Below are 11,465 nucleotides of genomic sequence, written 5' to 3' on the forward strand. Positions count from 1 at the left end.
TAGCCAGATTCACCTCAGCAAATCAGCAGGAGATCCTGAGCACCAGGTGATGGAGCAGGCAAACACCAAGAGCAAATATGAAGGAAGGTCACTTTAGAAATACCAGATCTCAAACTGTATTATAAAGCAGTAATCATCAAAACTATCTGGTATTGGCTAAGATATAGAGTGGCTGATGAGTGGAATAGTTTAAGTACACAAGACACAGTAGACAGTGACTATAGCAATCAAGTGTTTAATAAGTTCAAAGGCCCCACCTTTTGGAATAAGAACTCATTATTTCACAAAAACATTCTGGGGAAGCAGGAAAACAATTGTACACAAGCTATGTATAGACCAATATTTCACACCATAGACCAAGATAAGGTCAAAATGAGTGCATGATTAAGACATGAAAGGGTGAAACTATAAGCAAATTGGAACAACAAGGTATACTCTACATAGCAGATTTATGGGTAGTGGAAGAACTCATGAAAAACAGAGATGGAGAGAGAACACTAGAAATAACAAAAATGATACCTTTGATTATTTTAAATTCAAAAGCTTTTTATGCAAAGAAAACAAATGAAACAAAGATAAGAAGGAAAACAGAAAGCTGGAAAACCATCCTTACAATAGGTGTCTTTGATAAAGCCTTCATCTCTTAAATATATAGTGAGGTGATAAAAATTTATAAGAATAAAAGCCATTCCCCAATTGATAAATGATCAAAGTATGTGAACAGGTAGTTTTCAGATAAAATAATCAAAACTATCTATAGGCATATGAAATTCTCTAAATCACTTTTAATTAGAGAAATGCAAATTAAAGCAATTCAGAGATACCACTCACACCTCTCAGATTGGCTAATATAATAAAAAATAAAAATGAAAAATGTTAGAGAGGATTTGGGTAAATTGAGACACTGAAGCACTGTTGGTGATGTTGTGAACTGATCCAACCATTCTGGAGAGCAATTTGAAACTACACCCAAAGAGCAACCAAAGTGTATATACGGTATTATCCAGCAATACCATTACTAGGTCTGTATCCCAAAGAGATCTAAAAAAGGACCCACATGTGTTAAAAAATATATATTTATAGCAGCCCTTGTTATTGTGGCAAAATATTGGAAACTGAGGAAATGCCCATTATTTGCCTAAGCAAAAGTCAATACAATATTAATGGAATGGAATACTATCATGCAATAGGAAAGGACGAACAGGAAGATTCCAGAAAATCCTGGAAAGATTTTTTTGAACTGATGCAAAGTGAAATGAACAGAAACAGGAAAACATTTTACACAGTATCATCATTTTGTGATGATCAACTATGAATGGCTCAGCTCTCCTTAGCAGCACAATGATCCAAGACCAGTAAAAAAAGAGTCATGAAGGAAAATGCTAGCAATTTTCAGATAAAGAACTGATGGATTCTAAATGCAGATTAAAGCATTTTTTTTCACTTATTTTATTATTTCTCCTGGTTTTTTATTTTTTTCTTTCACAATTGTGACTATTGTGGAAATACATTTTACATGATAGCACAAGTATGAACTTTACCAAACTGTCTACCACTTTCAGAAGCAAGGAAGGAGGGAGGGCAAAACTAGAAAACTTAAAATCTTGTAAAATTGAATGCTAAAAATTTTCTTGACATATAACTGGAGAAAATATAAAATGCTATTAAATTCCATAAAAGAACAGTGTAGAGAGAAAAGAGAGAGTTTAAGTCACAGCCCACGCATCAACTAAATCAATGGAAGAAGTTTATCATTTTAATGAAAACCCATACTTAATATTTGTTAATAACACTATGAGTACCAAAAATGGTAAAGGGAAACCCAGGCTTGTAAGGATCAAATGGGATAATAGTTTTAAAGTGCCTAATACAATGTCTAGAAAAAAAGTAGGTTCTTAATAATTGCATATCCTTGTTATTAAACAAAATTTTTGAATTGTAAATAAAATTCAGCCCCTGAAATGTGCGATCATTTGATTTCTAGTGGTGAAATTATGATAAAATCATGCAGAAAGAGACACATAAACACAATCAACTTTGGTTATTTAGAATATAAGCTACCTGAAAGCAGGATTTTTTTTCATTTTGTCTTTGCATATGCATTGATTACCTTAAAAAGCATATAGTAGGTGCTAAAAAAAACTTGTTGAATTAGAATGAATTTAAGAGTAATAATTCAAAAATTCAGTTAAATATAATATTGCATCACAAAAAAAAAAACAAATACCAGTGGACCCATGACCATTTTTATTTGTCCTTTATCTGAATAAATGAACATTTGAGTGCTCTCTCAATCTCCTTGCAATCTTATGATCTATGACTCACAAACTGTTAGTCTTTCCATAACTGGCCACATTCCCTCTAAAAATGGTGAGGGCTGTTAGGACCATCAATCAAAATATGGTTTCACAGAATTTTCCCTAATCACTTATGCTTTAAAATATCTAAATAAATGGCAACTCTGCTGGCCTTTTGAAAATCTTCAAGATGGGGTTTTGCCAAGGTGAATTGTGAGTTTTCTTTAGAGACTATAACTGAGGGGAGACCAATATTTAAATAGGAATTTCATCCTGAGGCAGACTACCTGCCATTTCTATTTGTGAACAGATTTCATTTTATAGGGACTATAAAGTAGTTCAGTCAATTAGTCTTCTCTAGTTAGACCATAATTCAAGTCTCCACTAGTGCATTAAACATAAAAATGAAGCAAAGTACCATTTGCGACTTATGTAAATCAGTGATTTCTTACCTAGGGTCAAAGAAAGCTATCCTTGATAAGAATTTTTGCTGCCACCCACACATACATGCCCCTTTCTCAACTTGTCTGCACACAGAAGGACAGTAGAAAGCATATTGGATTTGGGGGGGGGGCAGGGAGGAGAGAATCTCATTTAGAATGTTAGACCTAATACTTAACATTCATATGACTTCAAGTAAGTCATTATTCTTTTCTAGGATTTACTACCTTGTCTGTTTAAAAAAAAGGTTTGGAATAAATGAACTTTAAGATCCTTTTCATCTCTAAATGAATCATCTTATGATAATCATTGGGAGGGGGAGTGGTAGGGGGAGAGAGAAACATACACTTTCCTACCTGTTTCAAACATATCTTTCAAGGATGACTATATGCTGCTCTCACTTTTGTAATCTATTTTCCAACCAAACTGATTTACTTGAAATCTTCCATTATATAAAATATTTCATTTCCCTGCTCCACATCTTTACATTGGCTGCCCCATTCCTTAGCACCTCCCTCACCCACCCCCAATCTGGGAAGTTCTCTTTCTTAACATCTGTCTCTTAGAAATTCTATGTTTTTTTAAAGACATCTCAAGTACAATCTCTCTCAAGAAGCCTTTGCTGTTATCCTAGACTCCAACAATCTTCTATTTAATTTGAATTTCTTTTGTGCTCTTTTGCATTTATCAATTAATAAGTAAACCTTTATTAACGAGTTACTATATGCGAAGAACTGATTTGAGCACCAAGAATAGAAAAAAAGGCAAGAGACAGCCTCTGCCTTCAAGGAATACACAATCTAATGAGCAGTATATGTCTATTTAATTAACAAAATTAATGTTATTTTCCCACAAAAAGTAGGCTTGTTGAAGTCATGAAGATTTTATTTCATTTTTTATCTTTTTGTTTCCAGTGATTAGAAAGGTAGTTGGCAAATATTAGGCACTTAATAGATGATTAATGACTTAAATTTAATTAGATGAATTAAAACCTGGAGAAATTTGGAGCCGGTTACCACACCTCTCCTCTAACCATACCACATTCAAAGCTGTAAAGATTTGTAGAACCCCAGAACTAGCTCTGAAAAGAGTAGCCCAAAAAATAAAAAGCCTGAAGCTTGGGATAATACCACCCCACCCCTAGCTGACCAGAGTACAATTTTAACATAAAGTTTAAAGGCAAGAAATAGTCTGGGAAAATTATCAAACAACAACAACAAAGAACCATTACTACAGAGGGAGAGAGAACAAAGACATTAATTCAGAAGAAGACAACAAAATTAAAAGAGCTACAATCAAAGCCTCAAAGAAAAATATTAACTGCACACAAGTCCAACAAGAAATCCTAGAACAGTGAAAGAAAGAGATGAGTGGTAGAGGAAAAAATCAGAGAAAAAAGAAAGTGGTGCAAGGAAATTATGAAAAGAGAATTAACACTTTAGCAAAAGAGTCAAAAATACAGAGAAAAATAGCATCGTAATATAGAATAGATTAATTGGTAAAATAGGCACTGAAGAAAAGAAGTTAAATAGCAGAATTTGCCAAACCAAAAAAGGGTACAAAAGGTCACTGAAGAAATAATTACTTAAAATTAAAATTGGGCAAGTGGAAGCTAATGATTCCAAGATACATCAAGAAGAAATAATACAGGGAGTAGAAATAAGACCTCCATGTGGCTCCCACTCTCACCACCTCCAATCTATGTAAAAGTGGACTCTGAACAAACTTTGGAGATACACAAGCAACAAAATGATATAGAGAAGCTAACCTCCTGCTAAGGACAGCCTGGAAGGCCAGCAAGAATAGGCCAGCTCAGTGCTCTGGGAGCCTAGCCCAGCCCCAAGCTGAGATTTTAGCCCCAGGGCGGGCCTGACCAGCCACTGGCTGGAGGAACTCCAGATCACCAGCAGCTGTAGTGGTCCAGAATTATCAACACATAGATGCTAAGGACAGAGAGCTCAGTGCAGTGTGGACTTTGGGACCAAATAGTAGGGAGTGCATCAGCTTTTGCCCCCAGGGAGAAAAGCCATTGAGTGCTGCTACCTGGCAGCTTCAGCTCCTGGCCTACAGAGTGTAAGGGGACCAAGCGACAAGTCTGAGGGATAATTGCTCTTTCTTTAACCTTCTTGGATCTTGATTGCAGTCTAGGGTGGAGGTTCTGGGGTGTGTGACCAGCTTATAGAGCCTGTGGAGGCTTCAGAGAGGGCAACCAACTAATACCTCCAGCAACTGAGAAAAACCTCGCATTTGGAACAAAGCTCCCCTGTCTGGTGGCAGAGTCCTACTGTGGCAAAAAGCCCAAAAGTCAAGTAATTGAGTGCCAAAATAAGCAGGCAAAGGAAGCAAAGAAATCCAACATTATACTCCTATTTTGGGGACAAAAAGGAACAAAGCATGGAACAGGAGAAAGACAGTGAAGTCAGAACTCCTGCACCAAAAGCTTCAAAGGAAAATACAAGCTGATTACAGGCCATAGACGACCATTAGAAGCACATAAGAGAAGTGAACAAAAAATTGGGAAGAGCAATGAGAACGATGCAAGAAAATAATGAAATTAGAGTCAACAGCCTTAATGAGGAAAATAACACCTTAAAAATAGACTAACTCAAATGGCAAAAGATGCTCAAAAAGGCAATGAGGAGAAGAATGCCTTAAAAAGCCAAATTTCCAGATGGAAAAAGAATCTCAAAAGCTCACTGAGGAGAATCATTCCTTCAGAATAAGATTGGAGTAAATGGAAGCTAATGACTTTTTGAGAAATCAAAATACTGTTATACAGATCCAAACAAATGAAAAATTAGAAAAGCAATGTGAAATATCTAATGGGAAAAACCATTGACCTGAAAAATAGATCCAGGAGAGATCATTTAAAAATTATTGGACTACCTGAAAGCCATGATCAAAGTAAGAACCTGGAAATCATTATCCAAGAAATTCTCAAGGAAAACTGCACTGATGTTTTAGAAAAAGAGGGCAAAATAGAGGTTGAAAGAATCCACCAATCACCTGCTGAAAAAGATCCCAAAAAGAAAACTCCTAAGCATATTATTGTCAGGTTCTGAAATTCCGAGATCAACGAGAGAATATTACAAGCAGCCAGGGAGAAATTATTTGAATATTGTGGAAACACATTCAGGATAACACAGCATCTGGCAGCTGAGAGATCGAAGGGCTTGGAATATAACATTCCAGAGGGAAAAGGAGCTGGAATTAGAATCAAGAATCACCTACCCAGCAAAACTGAGGGGAAAAACATGGTCATTCAGTGGAATAGAAGACTTTCAAGAATTCTTTATGAAAAACCAGAGTTGAATGGAAAATTTAACATTCAGACATAAGAAGCAAGAGAAGCATGAGAAGGTAAACAGGGAAAAGAAATCATATGGAACTTATGAAAGTTGAACTATTAAAATTCCTACATGGAAAAACAGTAATTGTTACTGGTGAAACTATTCTCAGTGTGAAAATTGTTGAAGGGAATATAAATATATGTGTGTGTGTGTGTATGTGTGTCTATATCAGAGGATATATGGGTGTATGAATATGTATGTGAATATGTGTATATATGTTTACAGGTATACATAGATAGAAGGCACAGGACTAACTTAATAGGAAGGGATGATATTTAAAAGGTGGAATTAAGAGGTGAGAGTGGAATGTAATGAGAGGAGATGGGGAGAGACAGAATGAGGCAAACTATCTCATATAGAAGAGGCAAGGGAAAATGGTTACAATGGAGGGGAAGAATAGGAAGGCAAAAGGGAATGGGTCTACCTTATTCCCATTAAATTTGGCTCAGGGAGGGAATGACATACACACTAAATAGGGTATCTCACCCTACAGAATAGTAGGGGGGAAGGGGATGTGATGAGGTATGATGGAAGGGAGGGCAGGCTGGCGGGGAGGGAAGTTGGAAGCATCCACTTTTGAAAAGGGACAAGATCCAGGTAGAGAATAAAAAAGTGGGAGATGGGATAGGAGGAAGTGAAATACTATATATATCTTCTACAACATTTCTACTATGTTAATGTTTTACATTAGCTACACATCTACAACCTATACTGAACTGCTTATTTTCCCATTAATGGTGAGTAACAAGGGAGGAAAGGAATGAATCTGGAATTCAAAGTTTTAAAATTACATATATATATATATATATACATATATATATATATGTGTGTGTGTGTGTGTGTGTATTATTATTATTACTATTTTACATGCCATTGGGAAATAAGACATACAGGCACTGGGGCATAGAGATACACCATGCCCTAATGGAAAAGTCAAAGGGAATATGGGAGAAGATATGGGAGAGGGTAGATTGGAGGAGGGGATATCCTGTGGGACTGCTATTTTGGGGCAGTGGGTAAGGAAAAAAACAGGAGAAAATTTGTAACTTAAAATCTAGCTGAAATGAATGACGTAAATCAGAATTTAATAAAGCATTTGAAAATTGAAAAAAAGAAGAAATAATACAAATAAAACAATACAAAATAAATAGCATTTTCAAATGGATAAAAAAATAGAAGAAAACATTTAACATCTCTTAGAAAATAACTGAACTAGAAAATAAGTCAAGGGGAGATGATTTAGGAAGTATTTGTGTCTAATGACAGCCATCTCTAAGATGAGAAGAGAGAAAAGAAAAAAGGGGGAAAAAGGAATTTACATTAAAACTATATATATAGGAGGAATTGCAAGTTGTACCTACAATATTTGTGATTTCATGTACATACACATTTTCATCTGTTTTTATTAAATTTAAATGTAAAACAAAAAAAAGAACTATTCGACTAACTGAAAGTCTTCATTTAAAAAACAATTAGCCTAGACATAATCTTCCAAGAAATAATCAAAGAAAGTTGCCCCAGTATGTTAGACCCAGAGGGCAAAATAGAAATTGAAAATTCTACCATTCACTTCCTGAATGAAATCCCAAAAAATCTCCCCTGGAATATTATAACCAAATTATAGAGCTCCCACATGAAAAAGAAAATACTTTCAGCAGTCTTAAAGGAGCAATTTGAATATCATGAAGGATCACATAAAATTTGTCAGCTGCCACATTAAAGGAGTGGAGGGCTTGGAATATGGTATTTTGAAAGGCAAAGGAGCTAGGACTACTACAAAACATTATCTAACTGGCAAAACTGAGTATAATTTTTCAGGGGAAATGATGAATGGTTAATGAAATAGAGGAATTTAGAGCATTCCTGATGAAAAGATTAGAGATGAATAGAAAATTTGGTATTCAAACATCCAACTAGCATTAAAAGATAAACAAAAAAAATAATCATAAGAGACTCAATAAAGTTAAACTGTTTATATTCCTGTATGTAAAAATGATACATGCAATTACTAGGACCTTTATCATTATTAGGGGAGTTAGAAGGCATCTACATAGACAGTGGACATAAGGGTTGAGTGAGTTCATATAATCTCAAAAAAATAATGGGTGAAAAAGAGGGATGCACTGAGAAAAGCAGTAATGTATAGCTAATATGGAGAAAATTTATCTCACATAAAAGAGGTTTACAAAGAAGACTTTTTATAGTAGAGGGGAAAAGGGAGGGATGGCAGGCAGTGCTTAAATCTAATTATCATCAACATGACTATTATGGATAAGTTTTGCATGACTACAGATGTATAACCTTTCGTGCTTGACTTCTCAATATGGGGTGTGGGGAGGGAGGAGGAAGGAACAATTGGAACTCAAAGTTTTCAAAATAAATGTTAAAGTTTTTGTTTACATGTAACTGGGGAAAATAAAATACTAAATAAAAGATAATTTAAAAAATGATGGAGGCTGCTTTCAGAAAAAAAGTTGAGATTTATATGGACTAAAGCAAAATGAAGTGAAAAAAGAGTGGGAAATCATTGTACACAGGAACAGTAATGTTGTAATGATGATCAACTGTGCTACTCTGATCAATGAAATGATCCCACACAATTACAAATGGCTCAATGAAAAAAAATTCTATCCAGCACCAGAGAGAGAACTGAAGAACTCTGAGTGCAAATGGAAGTAAAATTTTCTTACCTTCTTTTTTTTTTTTTTTTGCTTTTTTGTGATATGGCTAATATGGAAATGTTTGGCATTATTTCACAGATATAATTAAATAAAACCATTTTGCTTGCCTTCTCTCTGGGTGGGGGTGCACCAGCAGGGTAGAAGAGAGTTTGTATCTCAAAATTTAAAAAAATAAAAATTTCTTTAAAATAAATAAATCACAAGTTATAAGAAGATACATAGAGCTGGAGCTACAGGAGAAAAAAAAACAACTCACAAATACAAGGCTCTGTCATTCAAAATTATCATACTAACAGAGAAAGGATACTTTTTTCCCACTTGCCTTATAAGGATTTTGATTACCATTTTTTTTTACCAAGTTATAGATTGAATTTCAATGTGCTTCCTTTAATAATCATCATTATCTCTGGTTACAAACCGTTATCCTCAAGGTTGACTGGCACTGTGGTTGAGGGAAGGATTAGACTCCATCCTTCCATGGCTTGAGGCTTGGAGTGAAAAGGCACATAAATTGGCATCAGAGGTCTCTGTGGAGGAGAGGGGGTTAGGATAGGGGGATGGCAGGTAGCTCAGACAGGAAAGAAGGGAAGAACATAGCATTCTCATTGGCAGAGGTAGTTACTTCTGGGTCCTTAGTCAGTGTGATCAGGAGGTGAGCTGAGAATCTCCCTCACATGTGGCACAGGTTTCTGTGACTGCAACAATCCCAGACCACCTGCTTACTGCTATGACACCACAGGCTGATCTCTCTCTGGGTCACTTCTACCGAATCGCTGTCATGAACAACATTCCCAGATTGTCCCAGGGGCAGCTTCTGTTGAGTCGGTGTCTCCTACCATGGCCCTAGAGGTACAGACCAAATTTACCCTTCCCAGACCATACCAATGATGGGACCAGAGTTCATGTATTTGATCAAGTTTGGATAGAAGGGTTTCTTCTTTAGGTCATGGTAATGCTCAGCAAGGACTTTCTCTGGGAACTGTAGTAACTGCATGCCCACCAGTTTGAATCCTTTCCTCTCAAAGCACCTGATGACATCTCCAACCAGCCTCTGCTGAACACCATCTGGCTTTCCTGTGATTAGTGTCCATTGCTGGGTTCTAGTAAGTCCCCCTGAGTTGTAGCGAAGCAGAATATAGCTAGGCACTCCTCTGTGGGGGAGGGACAGGAGTAGCTGCCTCATGCCCAGGGTGCAGTTAGTACCCTGGATGTGGCCATGGCCCAGGAGGCACCACAGCATGAAGAACAGGAAGAAACCCATGTCTATCCCCTTGGCCTGAACCCCAGGTACCCGGGTTGTACCATTTTTTTTTTTTAAAACATCATTCTTATTGGTAGCAACATTTTTTACTTTGAAGCTAAATGAATGAAGTTTGACTGGACAGTCATTTTATTTCTTGATATTAGTTCTTACCTGAAACTCATGCATGCATGCATGTGCACACACCCTCACACACACACACGCACATGCAAACTTGTTTAATATCACTTTATGAGGCAGTTCTTAGGAAGTTGTAATCATAGGGTCCCATCAGGTACATCTGGCAACATGTGAGAAGTACATCTGTTGGACATATATTTGACATTTGGAATGAAGAAGCTGATGAGAACACATGGAGTGTAAATGTTGTCTTTAAGTTTCCAGTAGATGCAAATGAGTGCTATTTGAACATCGCTACTGTGGCTTAAAGGATGCCAATATTGAATGTTATGGAACTTCATATCCACAAAATGAGATCCAAACACAGATGGGTTTTTAAGCTTCAAGGGAACAAATTCTTAAATGTAAATAACCATTAGAACAATTAGACAGTTTTATGACAAATAGAGTAATGTGGAATACAGCATATTTTTCTCTTATAGAGATTTTCATCTGCTGTGATTAGATCTCCCAGGAGAATATTTCAAGTAATACTAAAACCTTTCTTTGTCATTATTATTAGCATCAACATCATATTATATTTACCAAGTCTTCAAGCATATGCCACTGTGCTGTGTCCTATGCAAATCTATTCAAAAATTGATGCTCCCAAGATCTTCTAGTTCCTTTATTTACTGGTTTCACAACTAGATAGATAGATCCATGTATAGATACAGCTTTATAGCAGTATAAAACTTTTAGTTTTGATCTCTGTCACTTTCTATGTCTATGTCTGTGTCTCTCTGCCTCTGCCTTTTGATCTCTGCTTCCCTCTTTCTGGGTCTCTGTATCTTACTGTATCTGTCTTTCTCTGTTACTGTCTGTCTTCTCTCCCCCTCTTTTTACTCCTCCTCTCTGTCTCTCAGGAGACTTGTGATTTCATTGATTTGGATATCTTCTGGTAAAGAAACTCCCCTTACAGATGTACATACTCTTTTATCTGTAGTCTTAGAGAGTTATCTATGGCATTGAAGGATAACTGACATCATAGGATACTAAATGTTGAAGGGGCCTTGGAGGTCATCTAATCCAACCCCTTTCTTTTACAATTAAAAGAACTGAGGCTTAAAGAAGGGGAATGATTTGCCCAATATTACACAGTTAGCCAGTGGCAAAGTTGAGTTTAAACTAGCTGTGTGATGGTAAAGGACCTGGATCTCTTAAAGAAAAAATGCATATGTGACAAATTTTTAAATTTAGTTTTCATTATTGACATTTTCTGCATCTCTTAGGTCTGGACAATCAACAAAATAAATCAAACCTGATTTATGTCATT

The 11,465-nt window shown here is 36.1% G+C and overlaps 1 pseudogene; it reads right to left on the reverse strand.

Moving 5' to 3' along the window:
- Window positions 1-9,439: 9,439 nt before the first annotated feature.
- On the reverse strand, window positions 9,440-10,150 carry LOC138174864 (nucleoside diphosphate kinase, mitochondrial pseudogene; annotated as a pseudogene).
- Window positions 10,151-11,465: the final 1,315 nt, after the last annotated feature.

The sequence above is a fragment of the Petaurus breviceps genome, unplaced genomic scaffold, assembly GCF_028583685.1.
Source record: "Petaurus breviceps papuanus isolate PSGF00001 unplaced genomic scaffold, PetGlider_PUasm1.0 76, whole genome shotgun sequence".
In the NCBI taxonomy this organism is placed as follows: domain Eukaryota; kingdom Metazoa; phylum Chordata; class Mammalia; order Diprotodontia; family Petauridae; genus Petaurus; species Petaurus breviceps.